At 35.8% G+C, this 8,506-nt stretch overlaps 1 pseudogene; it reads right to left on the bottom strand.

Moving 5' to 3' along the window:
• Window positions 1–4,359, bottom strand: LOC117978877 (ankyrin repeat domain-containing protein 18B-like; annotated as a pseudogene).
• Between the last annotated feature and the right edge of the window lie 4,147 nt (window positions 4,360–8,506).

Genomic DNA, 8,506 nt, shown 5'->3' with positions numbered 1-8,506 from the left:
TTCTCATGCTGTGCAGAAGCTATTTAGCTAAATTAGATCACACTTGTCAATTTTTGTTATTCTTGCAATTGCTTTTGAGGACGTAGCCATAAATTAATTGACAAATATGATATCCAGAAGAGTATTTCCTAGGTTTTCTTCCAGGATTTTTATAGTCAGAAGATGTACTCTTATGTAAGGAAATCACAAACCTTTTCTTTTGTTTTGTTTTCAGACAGAGTCTCCATCACCAAGGCTATAGTGCAGTGGTATGATCTTGGCTTACTGCAACCTCTGTCTCCTGGGTTCAAGTGATTCTCCTGCCTCAGCCTCCTGAGTATCTGAGATTACACATGCTTGCCAACATGCCTTGCTAATTTTTGTATTTTTACTAGAGACAGGTTTCATCATGTTGGCCAGGCTGGTCTCAAACTCCTGACCTCAGGTGATGCACCTGCCTCAGCCTCCCCAAATTTTGGGATTACAAGTGTGAGCCACCATGCCTGGCCAAGCACAAAGCTTTTAACATAAAAATGGAAATGAATATTTTAGTGTTTTGTTTAATTCATAAAATGCAATTATTTTGGATTCTACTAAATAATAAACATCCACATGTGGCAAAGTGTTTGGATGCCAATCATTCAGTTGTGATTATGGGTGGGAAGAATTGAGACGGTGCAAATAAACTTTTTAAAATTTTTTTTTATTTTCAAGATGGAGTCTTGCCCTGTCACCCAGGCTGGAGTGCAGTGGTGCAATCTCAGCTCCTGCAACCTCCGTCTCCCAGGTTCAAGCAATTCTCTGCCTCAGCCTTCCTAGTAGCTGGGATTACAGGTGCCCACCAAAACACCAGGCTAATTTTTTTTTCGTACTTTTAGTAGAGATGGGCTTTCACCATCTTGGCCAGGCTGGTCTTGAACTTCTGACCTCGTGATACACCTGCCTTGGCCTCCCAAAATGCTGGGATTACAGGCATGAGCCACCACACCTGGCTGGTGCAAAGAAACTTTAAAAGTGGCATAGGCTGGGTGCGGTGGCTCATGCCTGTAATCCCAGCACTTTGAGAGGCTCAGGCAGGCAGATCACAAGGTCAGGAGTTCAAGAGCCTGGCCAATATGGTGACACCCTGTCTCTACTAAAAATGCAAACATTAGCTGGGTGTAATGGTGGGTGCTTGTAGTCTCAGCTTCTCAGGAGGCTGAGGCAGGAGAATCACTTGAACCCGGGAGGTGGAGGTTGCAGTGAGTGGAGATTGCATCAAGACACTCCAGCCTGGGTGACAGAGTGAGAAACTGCCTCAAAAAAAAAGAAAAAAAAAATGTGGTATGAACCACAGCTAAACTACAATCAATTAGAGAGTAAGCCGTAGCATCTCAAAGTATATCATCAGTTATCAGGCAATAACATGCAATTTCTAAAACCTAACTTAAATGCAGCTTTTAAAGACATTTCAAATGTGTCAGTTTAGTCACATTTATTGAATAAAGTTAGCAAATGGATATCTCTTGAAAATGAGAGCTCCAGGGAATTAAAAAATGTAAAGTTCCCATTTCCTTTCTGTGTTAACACAGCTAATTATGATCTTTACTTCACATGCAAAAGTCAACAGAACAACTCAGTATTTCACCAAATTATAAACAAGAATTACGCTAGAGAAATTAAACCCTAAAGAGAAACGGTCATATAACTAACCTCAGTCAAGTAGTTCTGGCAGTTATTTGAAGTCTGAGGTTTGAAGTAGGAATTCTTATGGGCATTTGGGGAATATATTTTCTGTTGAGTCCTATACTAGTAAGATTTTCAACAAAAGGTGACTCTCGACCTCGCCTTGTGGGAAGAGTGCTGAGAAAATATTTCACCTGCTCTTTCTCCATAAAGAGCTGATACTGATCATTGCTATTTTCTTATTCGATCTGTAAAGATAGCAAAGACAAATGCTTAATATTTCATTTTTCCTTAAATGATTCTTAATGACTTGCAGTTTTTAAAACCTTACCCTGAGAGTAAACCAAATTACCCACTAAATAGTGTTTTCACACAGAAGATGTGTAAGAGCATACCTGTTGTAAGGAATTATAATTTTAAAATCGTTCTAAAGAAGCACCATTGTTTCTAAGGTGATTTCTACTGAACAAGCAGTTCAAACAAAGTAGACAGGGAAGAGAAATGGCTATCAGTGATGTATGGCTCAACAGGTAAAACTTCCTGCCTTCTAAAATGGCTCTACTTGTAAGATTCTGAAGATTCCATTAGAAATACTTGTATTTAAAGGGTAATAATGTGGGAAAATGAATATGTTGATTTGCTTGATTATAAGAACCACTTCACTGGAAATAATTATATCAAAACATCATGTTGTACTCCTTAATATAGGTTAAGAAAACTAAAATGAACGAAAAAAAATCTAGGAATACTTGTGTTTAGTAAACCAGTTTTAGATTTCACTCTTGTACATTTCACCCATTATCTAGGACCAATTAAACATTTGGCACTGAGGAATAATTCAGAGCAACAACTCCTAGGGGAGAACTAGATTGTCTGGTTGGTGATCAAAAAGAACTAAAGCATCTCTGAAGGCAATTAGCCCCCAACACTGTGACCAAGGCCCAGGAGGTGGGGCATGTTCTTTCTGCCTTCCACACACCGCTTCAGGCTGAACAAGGTGTTATTTTTTAACCGCTTTGTGAATTACACTTCTTTAAATTCCTGTGATAATTATTCCCTATTTCACAAGGGTGCCTTTCTGTAACATCTTGAATATGTTACACAAATAGTCTTTCTTGAGGCACCCTTTGGTGATGATACTAAAGATCACAATCAAAAACAATTGTGCCCAGAGTAGCAGTACCACTTTGCATTTAGGTTGTGATCCACTGAAAAGTAAATTAAACACATTAATATTTCTATTTAGGGAAATTCTGACAAGTAATTTTATAACAAGATCACTTCATTAATTATAAAGCTTCAAAAATACTTAGTGAAAAAAACTAACAGATCAGGTTAATTACATGAGACTTTTCAGGGAAAAAAGCCATACAAAAGCAAAAAAAAAAATGAGAGGAGAGACAAAAACTATCTTTGACTAACATTTTAAAGGTAAAATTATTTACTAACATTATTTTTCAAAATTACATTGTCAAATTAGCATTCACTTCCTTCTAATCTCCTGAAGCCATCTCACTAAAAATTATGCTTTTGAAACAAATTAATGAGCTTAATTCATTTTCTATGAGTGTATGTTTTGACTTACTTAGTTAATTTTTTTGACACGGAATTGTTAGCTTTCAATGCTGCTGCAAAGGCTTCCTTATATTCTTCTAACTCAGTTGTAACCTCTTCATAAGCAGTTTTCATTTTGTAGAATTTACATTCCACATCTTTAAGTGTGAGTTCCTTCTTATTTAGTGAAGCTGTATTATATCCTTGTTTAACTGCTCTAATTGTTTTTTATATTGTGCTTGTTCCTAAAATGGAGGAAAAGAATACACTTTTAAAACAATTATAACCTAATTATTATGTTTGTTGCCTTTCATTTTGAGTCAGTGATTCAAAGAGTATTTTCAAATATGTTAAAAAAGAGGATGAAGTTTAAAATATTTCAGCAATATCAAAACTAATAACTGAATTCAGAATTAAGTCTGATTTGTAAAAATTTGAAATCATAATTATGCTAGTATTAATGTAATCTGGTCATATAAAAAGTAATAGAATCTATTCATAATTTTAAAAAGGAATCAATGAACACTGTAGCTTAAGACCAATTCATAATTATCACATAATTTCTAAATCACAATTTTTTCCTATGCCAACTGGTCTTAATCATCAAATGCCTCCATAATGAGAATCACTACTCTGAAAGATTGATTTTGTTATAATAATAATGGAAATTTAAATATTTAAAAGAAAAAACAGATACCATTTTTTTCTAGAACTCTACAAAGCAGATTGCTACAAGAGAGGCAGGGGAAACACTATATATATATATATATATATATATATATATATATATATATATATATATATATATTATAATTTGCAGTGAAATAAATGAAAGCACATTACAAGTAAACTTACCTGATTTAAACAACTCACCTGTAAATGGATTTCTTCTAATTTTTCTACTGCCTGCATTGCCCTTTCATCTAGCTCTGATTTATATTCTTGTAGTTTACTAAGTTCTACCATACTGTTTTCCATATGTGTCTTAGGATTTAATATTTCTTCTTCTAACATCTTTTGATCCTCCTCAAGTTTTTCACATTCCTGTTGTACTTTTTTCATAGATAATAACTCCTGTTGAAAAACTTGATTCTCTTTAGCCAAATTGACACATTTTGAGGATACAGCTTCCTTCTCCGCCATAAGATCATCAAGATGCATGAATAAAATAGTATAGCTTGATAATGAAGTAGGCTGAGAATAATCTAATACAAAACCAATAGCAAATTTTGAAATGCATTTACTTGCAATAAAATGTTATCTGTAATGCAGCAGATTCTTCAAATGTGAACCCTTAAATTACTCAGAATTTTAAGAACAAAGTTAAAGCTACCATGAGTCATAAAAATATATTCTTTACTATCATCATCTTTGCCACAGAATTTTTGTACTTCATTTTACTTTTATTTTTCTGATAATTCATTTTTGTTCCTCCTTAAATGGCACAAAGTTATCTCCTAGTAAAAAGTGTCTAACCCCCTTCCTTCATTATCATTCCCCACAGTATGTCAAAAAAAGTTTCAGAGATATCATATTGAGTTATTTAGGCCAAAGTCAATAAATGGGTCTAGGAATAAGACTTTGAAAATGATATTACACTCTATATTAGGCATGGTGGCTCATGCCTGTAATCCCAGCACTTTAAAAAGCTGTGGCAGAAAGATCACTTGAGGCCAGGAATTTGAGATCAGCCAGAGCAACATAGTGAGACCCCCATCTCTACAAAAAAAAAATTTTTTTAATTACCCGGGCATGGTGGCTCATGCCTGTAGACCCAGCTAGTTGGGATACTGAGGCAAAAGGATGGCTTGTATCCAGAGTTCAGGGCTGCAGTGAATTATTATCACTGCACTTCTGCCTGGATGACAGAAAAAGACCCTATCTCAAAAAAAAAAACACAAAATAATGAAATCTATGATTAAGGATTCTGATGCTATAAGCCTTTCCTTAAACTGCAAATGTTTCATGCTAATTTGAATTGCATTTTAAGAAGTAATGATTCTTGGGGTAAAGACCATAGAATATGGCAGCCAGAAATAAATCCACATATTTCCAGCCAACTGATTTTGGACGAACATGCCAAGAACATACGCTGGGGAAAGCCTCTTCAAATGAATGACACTGGGAAAACTAAATATCCATATGGAGAAGAATGATATTAGCTTCCTATGTAACACCATATAACAACATAAATTCAGAATCGATTGAAGACTGAAATGTAAGGCCCAAAATTATCAAACTACTCTAAGTAAATATAGGGAAAATGCTTGAGGACATTAGTCTGCACAAAGATTTTTATGGGTAAGACATCAGAAGCATAGGCAAACAACAAATCATAGACAAAAGACACTACATTAAGCTAAAGAGTTTCTGTCCAGCAAACAACTGAGTGAAGAGAAAACCTGCAGAATAGGAGAAAATATTGTCAAGCTATTCACCTAATAAGGGACTAATATACAAAATATACAAAAAAACTGAAACAACTTCACAGTAAAAAAAAATCTGAGTTTAAAATTGGGCAAAATATCTAACTATACTTTTTTTTAGAAAAAGAAATACAAATAGCCAATAAATAAATTTTAAAATGCTCAGTATCACTAATCCTCAGGGAAATACAAATCAGATCTACAATGTGATATAATCTTGCTTCAATTTGAATAAATTGCTGTCATTGAAAAGACAAAAAAAAAATCAAATGTGGTGAGGCTCCAGAGAACAGTAAACTCTTACATGCTGTTGGTGGGAAGGTAAATTAGTGCAGCCACAATAAAGAACAACAGGAGGTTTTCTCAAAAAAACTAATAATGGTACTGCCGAGGGATCCAGCAACCCCACTACCGGATATTCAGGCAATAGAAAAGAAAACAATAGATCAAAAGGATATCTGTCCTCATATGTTTACTGTAGCTCTATCCACAACAGCTTGTGTATGGAATCAACCAACATGTCCATCACCAAATGAATGGACGAAAAACTGTGGCACACAAACACAGTGGAATACTATTCACCGTATAAAGGAATTAAATCCTGTTATTCGTGGCCACGTGGATCAGTCTGACGGATGTTATGTTAAGTGCAGACACAGAAAGATAAATACTGCACATTCTTACTCATGTAAGGGAGCTAAAGGAAAATTGAAGGCTGGGCAATATGGCTGATGCCTGTAATTTCCTAGCTCTTTGTAAGACCAAGGCAAGAGAATCATTTGAGGCCAAAAGTTCCAGAGCTCCCTGGGCAACATAGGGAGATATCTCTACAAAGTCAAAAATCAGACATGTGCAATGGTGCATGCCCATAATGCCAGCTGCTTAGGAGGCTGAGGTGTGAGGATCAGATGGGCCCAAGAGTTTGAAGCTGCAGTGAACTATGATCAAACCACTGTCTCCAGTCTGGGAGACTACAGTTGCCCAGAGCCCAGACTACACTAGCAAGACCCTGTCTCTTAACAAAAAAAAAGCTCACAGAAGTAGGGGAGGGGAGGCTGGTTAATGGATACAGAATTACAGTTAGATAAAAGGAGTGAGTTCTGGTGTTCTGTGGCATTTTAGGGTGAATATGGTTAACTATGACTTATTGTATATTTTTAAAAAGCCAGAAAATTTTGAATGTTCACAATTCAAAGAAATGAAAAATGGTTGAAGTAGTAAATGTGCTAGTTAGCTTGATCATTACACACTATAAACGTGTATAAAAATATCACTCTATAGCCCATAATTATGTATATATGTGTCAATTAAAACAAAAGAGAAGCTACATTCATCCCATTTAAAAAACAGAATATGGGCCAGCCTTACTGACTTCCTTCTAATGAGTAGAATGTAGTGAAAGGGATACCATGTGGCTTCCCTATCTCAGACTGTTTTCCCTTGGAACCCAGCCCCAATTGTGAGAGCCATCAGGCCACAAAGAGAGCCTGAAAGTGCCTGTGTCAGTGTTCATGCTGCCTGTCCCAACCAAGTTTACAGCCGATGGCCAGCATCAACCATCAAACAAGTGGGTGACCAAAGCTTCAGAGGATTCCATTTCCCCAACTGATCAGCTGTTCCTAGGGAAGCTGAAGGGAGCAGAGACAAGCTGTCCTGGCCAAGTTTTTCCCAAACCACAGGTTCATGAGCAAAATAAATGTTTTTCTTTCAAGCCACAAGACTCTGGGTAATTGTTAGGAAAATAAGTTTTAAAAATAGACAACAGGAAACATAACTTATGCAGCAGAAAAGAGTCTCCTTTAAAGCAGGATCTAATAAATGTTGATATTTATTTATTGATGTCAAACATTATTGAGAAGCAGTAGATAACCAGGAGAGAGACATAAGCTGCTGAGGAGGAATTTTCCTAAAACTCCTTCAATTATGAACTCTGATAACAAGGCAAGGGTGTCTTCTTACAATTTCCCCTCAAGTTAGGAAGTAAGACTGGGAAGCAAGAAGATGTATGATTTGAAAAACACCTAGAAATACTGGGTGACATAGGCAAAATCAGACATTTACCTGATTTCAATTAACTAAAATTCTAAAAGAAGAAGTTTTGAGTATTTATTAATCAACCTAGTATTCAATTTTCATTTTCTTTTCTAAATGAGGAAATAAGGAGAATATTATGGAATGATTTTTATTCTTCACAGAAGTAAAATAAGCATAGTGTGTTTTTGAGTGTTAAGACACAAATGCAATTTCTCCTTTACCTTACTCCAAGCTTGTTTGTATGGAGAAGTTAAGACCATCCCATCTCTATGTTATGCCACAATGCTTCTCTATAGCACACAACTTGGCTCTGAAATTTTGAAAGTCAAAATACTAATCTACTATGTGTCTCTGATAAATTGCCTGAACATTATCTGATTTTGAAGTGCTGCACTCCGAAGACTTTTTCTTGGAATGAGTTAAACGTTTTATTCCAAGAATCCTCTACTGAGCTAGAAAGCAGAGCTGTGCATCTCTGTTTCAGTAAAGGGAGGTCAATACAGGGAACTGTGGTTTCTGAGAATGCAAGATCTGCACTAAGAAAAGGATTAGCCACAGTGCTACCCAAGAGAACCAGCTGCCAGGAGGAAAGAGGGTCTGTAAACTGCAAGATGATGACTTCACTTGATTTCCACTGAGAAAAGCTGGTGGCTCAGACTTAAACTTCTCCTTCCTAGATGGTAAACATCTATGGAAGGTTCTATGAATTATAATGAGTTAGTAAAACATAATGCACTGAATATTAGACTATGTCAGCAGATCCTGTAACCAAAACTTACTGAAAATATAACTATAGTGGGAGGCAATGGAAAAGAGACTAAAGGCTTGAATGGAGAAAAAAAGAAATT

Source organism: Pan paniscus, chromosome 23 (assembly GCF_029289425.2).
Source record: "Pan paniscus chromosome 23, NHGRI_mPanPan1-v2.0_pri, whole genome shotgun sequence".
Classification (NCBI taxonomy): domain Eukaryota; kingdom Metazoa; phylum Chordata; class Mammalia; order Primates; family Hominidae; genus Pan; species Pan paniscus.
This window is presented reverse-complemented; position numbering and strand designations above follow the sequence as displayed.